Here is a 14,053-nt window from a genome sequence, read left to right as displayed (position 1 = left end):
GAATCTGTCAGCCAGTATGTTGGCAATATCTGTTTGCTCAGTATAGGTGGTACCATTGTCCAGTAACTCAGAGCAAATCTGGGTATTGCCACGGTGATTCTTGATATAACTAAAGAAGGCTTTGTGGTTGTTTTTACTGTTTGCTGCAATACTGCCTTCATAGCTGGCTTTGGAGATTTTGATGAGGGATCTCGACTTTATTTGAGGCTAATAAGGGAAATTTTCCAGTCTTGGGACTTCACCTTTTTCTGCAACAGTTTCTTCCTTCTGTTGTGGAGTTTATTAATGGTAGGGGACCACCAGACTGGCTTCCTTTTTTTGGAGGAGAGAGTCTTGGTTCTGTTGGGTATGACTAGTTTCATGCATTTATGTATGTGTTCGCACAGTGTATTGGTGTATGATTCGGCAGTCATGCATCTATTTTCCATTGGCATGGGTGTTGTGAAGTTAGCCACCAATGTTTATAGGAGTCCAAAGTCAGCTTTGGAGGAGTTTTTCATGGTGGATACCTTTGCAGGGGGTGTGGGTAAGATGTGAGTTTCCATGGTGATTAGTTTGTGGTCGGACCTAACCAGAGAGGAATTGACTATTGGTGTAGAGCAACAGTTGCCCATGTTAGTAATAACCAGGTCAAGGATGTTGCTTCCTCTAGTGGGGGTAAAAATGAGCTGGTCCAGGGCATCAGAATTAATGAATTCCAGGAAGTGTTGGGCCAGTACATTGGTGCTTGAGTAGTTTTCCCAGTTGATGGAGGGGTAGTTGAAGTCTCCTAGTATAAGAGTGTTGGGTTGAGCCTTGGTAGATTCCATGGTGCTTAGGAATGTGGAATGAGCATCTAGGGACATATTTACAGATCTATAGCAGGCTATGAGCTGGATTGCAGTCTTACCCAATGTTAGTTGACCTGAAGTATCTCAGATCCATTGTGCTGGGCTACTAGTCTGGAGGTGTGCATATCCTTTATGAATATGGAGACACAACTGCCTTTGGAGCTTCCGTCCATGTTTTGGGGCTGAAAGGTGTGGAATGGGTTATAGCCTGGTAGTGCAGGGGTGCTTTCTGCCACTTTAAACCAGTTCTCCATTACTGCTCCATTAAGCTGTCTTGTGTGTCTTGTATGTCTGCAAATGCTGCCTATCCTACCCACCCTACCTTCCCAAACATACCTACAGTCCTTCATCAACATTCCACTCTCACCAAATAAAAGGCATCTGTCCCACAAAAAAATCATTGCCCCATACATAGCTCGACATTTTGCCCACATGTACAGTGAAATCAATCAATCTACCCACAAATTATTCTACAAATGTCTCTCACCAACACCCCTCCCTGTAAGGTGTGAGGCTGTAAATTCCAAATTCAACACATTACCTGCGGTGGTGATGCTGTGGTAGCGTTGTCGCCTCACAGTTAGACGTTGCCCGTTCGATTCTTAGTTAGAGCGCCTTCTGTCTGGCGACATGCGTGAATGGGCATTCCTTCATTGAAGGTTGTGCATTAGGCCCGGCAAGCCAGCACGTAAATATCTACTGCCAATCATTAGCGGACTGGAGTTCCACTGTGGCGACCCCTAACCGGGAAAAGCCAAAAGAAACAAACAAACTTACAGCTGTTGCTGCAGAACAAATGTAGAACTATGGCCCTTTCCATCACCCATCCTGCACATCCCTAGTTGGTTTTCCTAAAGTTTTACCCCCTGCTTGCCCCTATTTCACTACTTTCCTATCACTCTTTTTTTCTTTTCTTTAATTAAAATTAGCACTAGTGCAAGCGGGAGTAAGCACTTCTAAGTGAAGCAAAGAGAACTTAACCATCTATTAGCATTGTTTAGCTTCGCACAAAACCATGCATACCCACTTACAACTGCTTAAAATGCCTTAGTCATGCTGTCTCCACCAGCCCTCATAGCAACAAACTAATAAGCGCTGCCAAATTTCAAACTCAGGACCATGTACACAATATTCAGAGCAATGTACCACTACACCATTTGAGCTGTAGGAATTCCTGATGCTTTTTCAAACATATCATACAGTAGAGTAATTCAACAATGGGGAATAAACTCTGTGGAATAAGTTAAGTCTTGTAAATATACATACACACACACACACACACACACACACATATATATATATATATATATATATATATATATATATATAGAGAGAGAGAGAGATACATATATATGAAAACGGGTCTACTTCACATAATCGAACATCCAAATGTTCGACTTTCATATGGCTGATACCATATGATCTAACATTTGAATGTTCAACAACTGAAAAAATAAATAAATAAACAAAAAAATAAATAAATAAACAGTGCTAGCAGGGGGCAAGCACCCCTGCACCCCATACTGCCCGCTATTTAAATATACCAACTCCAAGATTGCACTACATTTCAGTAAAGGGAACTCTTCCCATTCTGCGCTCTATGGAGATCCCCATTCAGACCGTTCAAACTTTTAAAAGTTCGATCATATGGTCTCGGCCATATGAAAGTTGAGCTTTTAAAAGTGTGACCATCTGAAGGGGACCCATGAAAACATATATCCATAATATATATATATATATATATATATATATATATATATATATATATATATATATATATATATATAATATATAGATACACACACACACACACACACACACACACACACATATATATATATATATATATATATATATATATGTATAAAACATGTAGTGCAGGCATACATCAGAACCATACCTCTCAACCTCTTAGTGCAAGAAATCTGGACAAAGGCTGTCAAAATGGGTGCACAATGGGCCAAAAAAGGGACATATTTTAAATATCACTCCTATAAACTTAGAAAGTTGCTAGAGTAAAAGATTTTGTTGCAGCCTACATTTTCTGAAGGATATGAGGTCTGACACTGAAATGTATGCCATTATTTACTGACATAAATCCTTAGATCATCACAGTGACTTACCAGAGAAAGTACAAATAATTTGTGGAACAGAACAAAAATATGAGCCAAAAACCTGGACATTCTGTGACAATTCGGGCATGTGTGAGGTATGCTCAAAACTCCTTAGTGCAACAAATCTGGACCAAGCCTGACAAAGTGGGGGAACAAAGGCATGAAAATAAGGACATATCCAAAATACATGAGTAGATAAGCTGAGAAAATTACTGCAGTAACAACGGTTGTTCTAACATATATTGTCTGAAATATCACAAGTCCAGAACTCAATTGCTTCTCATTAGTTAGTGACTTCAATCTGCACATCATCCCACTGATTTGTCAGAAATACACAACAGTTATGAGGACCAGACCAAAGATATGAGCCAGACAATTGGACATCCTATAAATTTCTGGACTTAACATAGCATTAGGGAAAATACACTGAGCTGCCAAGCATGTCACCAAGCACGGGTCAAACTACAGTCAGTCTGACACAACACTATCCCAAATCAGCTATGGGGAATTCACATGCATTTGCAAACATATCAGGCACTACAGGGATGTAACAGTAGTAAAAAGCAGACAGAGGTGTGAAAGTGCATACCCACAACCAGTTGTACCACAGTCACAGCGACATACTGGTAAGCCAACTGAACACTAGAGTATAACGACTGTGTGGACAAATATATCCTGTTTTCCACTCACACACTACCCCTACATATACTGACCCAAGTCACAGTGTAGTAGGAATCCTGAGGTGGTACAGAATATGTCTCAGTCTGCCCCTACAAACATATACAGCTGATAGACCATCAAAAACTGGAGCAGCATGCACACTCAGATAGAAAATAACCCATGACACTCACATCTACCCCCCTCCCTACACAGCTCAACTAACATTTACACACTGCACTGCTACACAGTCCAGACAGTTTAACAATGGCCAGGCATACACAGACATCTCAACTGTACAGATCCCCACAGGATGTCCAGGCTTTGGCCTCATATACATGGCCACTTCCTCATAACATGTCTGGAATTCTGCTACATCACTGGGATGATATCAGGCAAGGAGGCACTAAATAATGATATACCATACATATCAACCTCTTAGTGCATGACATCTGGACAAAGCCTGAAATAATTGGGGACAGCGGCCCAAATAAAGGGGCATATTTGATATATTTCTGTTATAAACAGAGAAAGTTGCTGGTGTAACAGGGTTTGTTGTACTATATCTTATTTGAGGGATATGAAGTCAGAAACACAAATGGATGTTAGAATTTACTGACTGCAATCCCCACAGTATCCTACTGATTTGCTAAGGACAAACACTGTCTGAGGAACAAACCAAACATAAGAGGCAAACCTCTGGCCATTCTATGGATAGCCCTAGAGTTGAAATTTATGTCATCCACATAACACTGTCAGACTTGAAATCATGCAGAAAATGCATGTGCTCACAAGCCCTGTTAATCTAGCATTATCCCAACTGTATAACAGCAATACTTACATTCTGTCCCTAAGTCTGGAACCTTCTCCCCCATTTTGTCGGGCTGTCTCCACATGTCTTGTTGTAAGAGGTATTTCCACCTACCCTCTGTGATACTGTAGTTCACACACCTACATGATGTCCTCCTCACAGACAAGGAAAAGGGGTAATGCCCACATGAAGTACTCAATTATAGGAGTGTGTTGCCATATCATTGGATATTGGAATAACAACACAGCTGTTCTGCATGCAGTTAGCAAGTGGGGGACACCAATTGGTGCACAGGCCATCACCTGCTCATGAGCATTACCTACAAAAGGCAGGCTGCTGCCTATGCCAAACTGGTATATCCCTCTACATATGTAGACAGAGATAGAGAGAGAGAGATGAAATACAAGAATACTTGGAAAAAAAGGTATATCAAACAAGTAAGAATGTAATGGAATGCAGTAGGGTGTATGCAATAATGGGAACTAGGAAGTTAAACAAATATTTCTTAACAAGACTTGCTGTACTGATATATTGCTGAACAGCACCTATGTCCATACCATCTGGCTCTGTCTGCAGTGACATACATCACAGCTCAGGCCCCTGAGTCACCCCAGGAAAGGACGGCTCACATATACCTACTACTGGAGTGTCTGTTGAACAATACTGACTGTGGCACTGCTAGGCCAGTTACTGGGATGTCATAAATATCCATATGTTATTTGTGAATACAACTGTGATACACATTTGTCTTATAAATATAAGAGACCTGTACAGGGTATGTGCATAGTAAACTACCATTGCAGAAGTGTGTGTTGAACTGCATGTGATATACTGAGCTCATACCATTCAACTGCCCAGTGTTCTACACACTGACCACATGTGTGTCTCATATTTGTAGTCATTTTGTCATAGAGTTGTGTTATGTCTGGCAAATCACTGGCAAATCTGTGAATATTGACATCAGAACATAATAGCATACATATAAATGTTGGACATTCTCCAGGGAATTTCTGTAAATGCAAAACCTACTGTGCTATCAACTGACTTAAGTGTGTTATAACAATATTAATAAGGTGTCTCTAATTTTGGGCCATTGTCCCCATTTATGTGTGCCGTTGTCCAGATGTCCTGCTCTAACAGGCTGAGAGGTATGACTGAGCAGCAAGTGTGTAAATACAGTGTGCCATACCAACATAGAACAGAAATGTATATCAGTTCTTACCTGTGCACATGTATGTATGAGTAGGTGTAGCTGGAAGCCTCAAAACAACAGACACGATATGCAAAATGTCAGGTAAATAAGCTGTACATGTTGTACACATGTGTAATCATAGTTTCAGTGCATTCAACAGATGCAAATGTCTACAGCTACTGATTGTTGCATTGCCCTGACATAGAAATGGATACTAGAATATGCATGATTATCAGGATGAAATTGGAGAGGTGTCCAACTGTGTTATGACCTCATGCCCATGCCTAATACAAACAGTTGTATGAGCACCTACATAGCTGTATGGGCTCAGCAATACCTGACTCATAAAACCTGCCTCCACCAAGGTGGTGTAATTCCCTTTGGTGGACAGCAGCAATACACAAACCACAGGATAGGTCACTATATTGGCTATACAGGGCCAAGTAGGAGCAGGCATCAACTTGGAAGTAAGTCCACCTTTGTTTGAACAAGCATGTAAGGTCACAGGTGAATCAATGTAAGGATAATTATGAGTACAAATTGGACACATCCACCAAGGCCAATCACAAGGCCATCATCACATATGTCTTCAATCTCAGAGGCAACAACCCGACCCACCATGTACTGGTGGGCAATCACACACCACAGGATAGGTCCCTATATTGGCTGTACAGGGCCAAGTAGGAGCAGACACCAACTTGGCAGCAAGTCCACCTTTGTCTGAACAAGCATGTAAGGTCACAGGTGAATTACTGCAAGGCTAATTATGAGTACAAATTGGACACATCCACAAAGGCCAATCACAAGGCGGTCGTCACATATGTCTTCAATCTCAGAGGCAACAACTCAACCCACTCTGTACTGGTGGGAAATTACACCACATACACACACACCATAGCTATAGCCAACCCACTGCAGGCAGGTGAAGTGAAAACATCACCCCCCATCAGTATAGGTGGATATGCACAGCACCAGCACCCCTCCTCTCATAGTCAGGGAGCAGGTCCATAATGCCTACTCAAAGGCAACAAAATTAAGTCTCCATGGGACCTGATAACATCTCTGTCTGCATCCTACATGAACTCAGGCATGTGCTCCCAGCTCCATTACACACTGTAGTCAAACAAAGCCTGACCACCATCGACATGCCATCTGTGTGGAAGACTGCCACTATCATCCCTCTACACAACAGTGAATGATGAATGGAAGAGTATGCAATTTACTGGCCCTCATTGGGGGGGAGCATGACACATCAGGACCAGGAGTGCAATGCAAGCTCATATTGTGCTGATAGATGACAGCGGTATGATGTGGTCTTAAGTGGTGGCTAGTGCTAGTCAATGTTAATGTGCAGGTTCTGTATATAATGATGACCAATGTATGAGGTCCTGTGATGTGTTTCCCTGTTTATGTCTTCCAGGTGACATGCAGCATGCCTGACAGCCGCCATATTCAGATGCAGAGACATCAGCAATCATCGACACTATATTCCAGCACCATGGGGTGATATTTGGCTGTAGCCAAATGCATCTGTGGGAGTGTACCAGCCTGTGGGATGACCTTGTCCACAGGGTAAATGATGTGGGTTAGCACGCACAAAGTTACGAACAGGTCAGGTATCGTGCGACTGACCTCATCCACCATGCCTGCCAAAGGGCTGCTGCTGTGGCCAGGAACGGCACAGCCACAGGTGGAGGTCCTGTTATGCAGGCCTCACTTACACCTATGGAGGAGCTCCTTGCCAACCTTGGGGCACCCACTACACAACAACAGCAGAGTCAAGACACCCACATGGTGGAGGTGGGTGGCACCCAGACAACAAGCAAGGAGCGTGCAGGTAAGGTCCCAGTAGACATAAATCTACTACTGTAGCAGCCATTCTGGCATCCATAGAATATCTAGATGCATATGTCAGGTCAAAATGCCGTTATGGGTCAGGTTTTGTAATGCACAGAAGTGCACATCTATGGTGAAGGACAGCAAATTGTGTAGTATTGAAGCTTGTACTGTACATGTGCAGAAAAGCAGCATTCATCTTGTATCAATGCCACATGTAAGTCTGCTGACAATACCTCTCTCCCACAACTACATAGGTCCCTCTGGTCTGGATGTGGGACAGCAGCCTGAAGCTGAAGTGTATGGAATTGTCCTACTGTTGCTCAGCAATACTCCAGGCATGTTAAGGGTGTGCATTTTACCATGCACACAACTGTCACTCTTACCCATATTGCGATACGTGCATATTCACTTGTGGTGGGGTTAACTGCACTGCATCACAGTGGTCATCATAGGGGCCTATTTGCAGGAGTTGTAACATATCTGTAGCACACCTCACAACCCGTCAGTGCAAGAAATATGGACAAAAACTGACAAAATGGGGGGACAAAGGCCCACAACTAGGGACCTATTTTAAATATTACTCTTATACAGTGGATATAAAAGGTGTACACACGCCCTGTTAAAATGGCAGGTTTTTGTGATATACAAAAATGAGACCACAAGAACTCATTTCAAAACTCTTCCCACTTTTAATGTGACCTATAACCTGTACAATTCAACTGAAAAACAAATCTGTTAGGGGAACAAATATGAAAAATAAGAAATATGCAATAAGCTGGATGCATAAGTGTGCACAGCCTTAAACTAATACTTTGCTGAAGCACCTTTTGATCTAATTACATCATTCAGTCTTCTTGGGTACAACCCTGCCATTAATTAAAGAGACTCTGATTAACATCAAATAATGGTCAGCTGTCCTAGTAAGATTTCCCTGACATTTACTCAGTTGCCTGCTACAGCAAAAGCCATGGTCCGCAGAGAGCTTACAAAGCATCAAAGGGATCTCGTTGTTGAAAGGTATCGGCCAGGGGAAGGGTACCAAAACATTTCCACACCATTGCATATATCATGGAACACAGTGAAGATAGTCATCAAAAAGGGGAGAAAATATGGGACAACAGTGACATTGCAAGGAACTCGACATCCCTCCAAATCTGATGAAAAGACAAGATGAAAACTGATCGTGGATGCTGCCAAGAGACCTACAGCAACACTGAAGGAGCTGCAGGAATTTCTGGCAAGTACTTGTGTACTACAGGTGACAACAATCTCCCGTATTCTCCATATGTCAGGCCTATGGGCAGGGTTGGAAGATGGAAGCCTTTTCTCACACAGAACAACATCCAGGCTAGGCTAAAATGTGAAAACAATACATCAAGTCCCCCAAAAGCATGTGGGAAAATGTGTTCTGGTCTAATGAGACCAAGGTTGAACTGTTTGGTCACAATTACAAAAGGTAAGTTTGGCACAAAACCAACACTTCGCATCACCAAAAGAACACCATCCCCACAGTGAAGCATGGTGGTGGCAGTGTCCTGCTTTGGGGTTGCTGTTTATAAACTGCAACTGGGGCTTTAGTCAAGGTGGACAGAAATATGACCAGTTCCAAATACCAGTCACTTTTGGCCCAAAACCTTCAGGCATCTGTTAGAAAGCTGAAGATGAAGAGGACTTTCATCTGTCAATATAACAATGACCCAAAGCATACATCCAAATCAACAAATAAATGGCATCATCTAAAGAAAATCAAAGTTTTGGAATGGTCCACCCAGAGCCCAGACCTAAATCCAATAGACAATCTGTGGGGTGACCTAAAGAGGGCTATGCACAAGAGATGTCTTGCAATCTGATAGAGCTGGAGGGCTTTATCAATGAGGAGTGGGCAAATATTGCCAAGTCAAGATGTGCCATGCTGATAGACTCCTTCCCAAGAAGACTAAATGTTGTAATTAACTCGAGGTGCTTCAACAAAGTATTAGTTTAAGGGTGTGCACACACAGGCAAACAAACCTATTGTATGTATTTCATTTGCTATATTCTACCCCCTAACAGATTTGTTTGATTTTCAATTGGATTGCATGTGTTATTGATCACATTAAAGGTGGGAAAGGTTTTGAAATGATGTATTGTGGTCTCATTTTATGTATCACAAAAACCTGGGTTAACAGGGTGTGTACACTTATTATATCCACTGTAAGCTTAGAAAGTTGTTAGAGTAACCGGATTTGTTTTAACATACATTTACTGCAGGCTTTGACGTCTGAAACTGAAATGTATGCCATTAATTAGTGATATAAATCCTCAGATCATCTCAGTAATGTGTCAGACAAACACAGGATTTCTGAGGAGCAGACCAAAAATATGAGCTAGACATTCTGCAAAAGTCTGTACAGTTGAGAGGTATGTTCTGTAGGAGTTGCCACTGTGCTATGCAGGTGAACAGCAATAATGTGTACATGGGTGCAGTGTGTGCTAGGTGAAGACCCATCACCTACTAAAACTACTCACGTATCCCAGAGGTGTATATCAGTAGTAACATTAAGTGGAAATGGCTGCATTGCATGATGTTGAGGGCCTCTCCAGTGTGTGCATGTTGTGATCTGGCTGTGTGTCATGCATGTCACCATTTAGATATTGTGAGCTCTGTGCAATGCCTTTGTGTCACCTCACCTATGTGTGTGTGTGTGTGTGTGTGTGTGTGTGTGTGTGTGTGTGTGTGTGTGTGTGTGTGTGTGTGCGTGTGTGCGTGTGTGCGTGTGTGTGTATGTGTGTGTGTATGTGTGTGTGTACCAGCACACCTTATAGTGCAGTCATTAATTTAGATTATAATTAGATAAACCCCCTAGAAATAGGTATTCTATCTCTCTGTAAACAAATTGTCTTTTATATCACTACCATGTCATTACGTCATAGATTTAGTTACCACATGTAGTGTGGTTACTTTATTTTATAAGACATTATATTAATTTATACATATATATATATGAAATTTTATATGTTAGACATTAAGCATACTTGTCTATAGAATCTTTCTCACACTAATATCTATTTTAATTACAAATATATATGTACTAACTGATATGTTTTTTATATATATTTTTTATATATAACTTTTTTATATATGTGTTTCCTATGTATACTTTGTTTTTAAATGGTTTTATCTTTATCAGATTTGTATATTAAGCTGGGTCTTTGATGTCTGCCTGCTTCTTTAAATAATCATACCAATTAACTTACTTGATTGATTAATTGTTTAAAACCTGTGTATATATATGTTAGATAAAAACAAATTAGGACAACACAAAAGGCTCAGATGCAAAAAAACTTTACTAGTGTACACCAGGAGGCAAAATACCATACAATACAAGTATAGAGTTTTGTCTGGCAAAATACAGGAAGTGTCTACAATTTTATAACCATATATTCAAGCTGTGCCCACCTTACTGACGTGGTCAGTCACAGGGCTCCTACATCACTATAGTCTACAATATTCTATTCATAAGAAAAAGCTGATGTTATACTTTTTAAAAGTTTTCCCATGAGAATAATACAGCCTTGCAAAGCACCTGGTCAGTTATAATGTCTTTCTGTAAATGTTATTCTTTCAAGGTTTCAGTCCTGCTCGAAGACAATAGTCAGTTCAGTCTTGTAATACACTTCTTTGTTCTTCTCGCAACATTACTTTCAGCAGCTGTGCTTTATCTCTGATAACATTCGCAAGGCCAACCATCTCAGAGGAAGGAAGAAAGATTTTCAATGCTCTATACATTCATTTTCCTGACCCAGCAGATAATCATTAGTGAAAAACATAAGCTTGCTGAGCTGGCTACTGCCAGGGTCAGAGTTCAATCACACTGCAGTTCCAAAGCTTCAAGCAATTACATGTAAGATCATTCTTACTGCCATATTGTAAAATAGAATAAAATGCATTACATACTATTTGCTTTTAAACTAGCACTTTATATATGTTCAAATACATATTTTTCTAACATTTTCCTCCCTTTTAATACTTTTTATTCTATTCAGAAACATAAACAATATCATATCGTTTCCTAGCCTCCTCCTTTTAGGACTTTTAACTAGGCAAGTCATTTGGTTTATATTTTGGAAAGAATTTCATTTGGAACCAATAGATCCAATTCAATGTCTTGGTACAAAGTCTCAGTTACAGATATATCAACAAATTCTCTGACCAATCTTTTCATACAGGGAATCCCACAACAGACACATGCTCCTAATAAGAGCAGTACAACACAAATAGCAATCAGAATATTCATTAGGATTGAACCCCACCCACCAAATAGACTCTGGAAAAAGTTCATCAGTGGGTTTGGGCCTGGTTCAGTCATGGCCGAAACCTGCTGTATTACCTCTAGGTGATCATTTATCTCATGTCGATTGTCTGGTATGAACGTACAGCATTCTTCTTTGATAAGCATGCACATACCACCTCTCGCCGCTGGGGTGAAGTCAAGAGCCATTCGATTTTGTAGCACAACAGTTCTCATTGCATTCAGTTCATCAGTCACAAGTTCAAGAGCAGAAAAAGTTGCATTACTCATTACTTCGAGAAGCTTTGACAATTTTCTCAGTTCCCAGATTGATTTGACTGCTCCATAGGCTGGGAATATTCCAGCCCAGGATATAACACTGTCACTCAAGTCCATATGAGTCAATTTTTCTTTATCTTTCACGGATGGATGATTCTTCCAACCAGCTTCAATTTTACCCACTGGATTTGCAGGTTTTTCGACTGAATTTCCAGGTTTTCGGGCTACGTCTCTCACGTTTCGTATCTTACCTAGAGGTAATTCTGCAGTATGCCTTATAGCTGGAACCAGATAACCCAAAAAACAACTGCTGGACCAATTCTCAGGTACCCATTTGTATGCCTTTTTTCCACAAACAAAATAACAGTTTTCTACTTTAGTACTGATGCGGGTTAACTCTGAATGAAACATTTTCTTGTCTATGACAGACAATTGTTTATGCAATTCAGGATTTCTCTGCACATCTTTTATTGTTGTTTTCATTAAACTCAAATATGAATCATAATTTGTGCTACAACTAGTAGTTTTATCTTTAGCCTTAATATAGCATTTATAAGATACAGTTATGTTACAGTTACTCCAACCTACTTGGAGTGTGTCGTTTTTATAGAAACAAACAATTCCTCTCTGTGTAATAGGCAAATACAATGCAATCTTGTCCTGTGATCTCACAGAACCTGTATCAAAAAGTAAATTTTCCCAAGTCTCATTTATCCCCAAGGGGACAGCGGACATCAACAGTCCTCCATATGCTGTTGGTATAGCAGTACAAACCCAGCAATTTGAAACGTTCATAGTCTCTACATATACACGCTTCATAGCTAGGTATATGTTAAAGTTTGGATGCCAGTCTATAGACAATTCATCACGTTTCTCCACTTTCATTTGTGTGGTTATATGCAGGAAAAACCACAACAAAAGGAAAGTCACCACAAACATAGTCAATAGATGTATAGTTAGCAAGATGGTTAAACAATATCTTCGGGGTTGGTTTGTATTTTTACTCATTTTGCTCTTGGCCATCCTGCCTTTGTTGTGTATCAGTCACAAAATGTTTATCAAGCTGAAAATTCTTTACTGGTTTTCAGTGCGTCAGGTGGACCCAGGATGACCTCTCAGCAACTTTGACTGCAGTAGGTGTCGCCAACAGTACCTGGTACGGACCTTCCCACTTCGGGCTTGTCCAGTTCTTCTTCTTTATGACCCTCAACCACACCCAGGATCCAGGGGTCAGTACCGCTTCTAATGGTCTGGTCTGTTCCTTATCTGAAAAAGAGTTCAACTGCAAAACAGTTTTATTTGTTAACAATTTCCTCATATAATTAGCTAATGAGCTGTCAGCCTCCAGCTCTGCAGGCATGAGAGCCTTCCACTGTGGCACATAATATGCCCTTCCAAATATCACTTCAAAGGGGGTCAAACCCTTTACATTTGGAACTGTTCTCATGTTCAGCAGTGCCAGAGGCAAACAGCAAATCCAATTCTTCTGTGTTTCATTCATTAACTTCCTCAACTTGCTTTTTAAAATTCCATTGTATCTTTCCACCAGTCCTGCAGACTGTGGGTGGTAAGTACAATGATTCTTCAAGGAGATCCCAAAAAATCTCCCAAGTTGCTGAATTGTCTGATTAATAAAGTGTGTCCCATTGTCACTATAGATTCTTTCCGGTATGCCAAATCTAGGAATTATTTCTTTTCTTAGGGCTTTTGCCACTGTTGCTGCATCTGGATTTTTAGTAGGAAAAGCTTCTACCCATTTGGAAAACATGTCTATAATTACTAAACAGTATTTTTTCCCTTCACATTTGTTCAGTTCTATGAAATCCATACAGATAGTATGGAACGGATATGGTGGTATAGGAAAACTCCCTTGCTTGGGTTTGAATGCTCCTTGTGCATGATGTTTGTTACAAATATGACATGCTGCACAAAATTTTTGTGTAAAGTTCGTGAATCCATATGTTTGGAATATTCGATTTACTAACTGTACCATCCCCCCTGTTGAGACATGGCTCTGCCCATGGCTCAACAAAGCTGCATATCTAAATAAATTAGACGGC

This window comes from Protopterus annectens, chromosome 11.part0, assembly GCF_019279795.1.
Source record: "Protopterus annectens isolate FY-2018-M chromosome 11.part0, PAN1.0, whole genome shotgun sequence".
NCBI lineage: Eukaryota > Metazoa > Chordata > Ceratodontiformes > Protopteridae > Protopterus > Protopterus annectens.
This window is presented reverse-complemented; position numbering follows the sequence as displayed.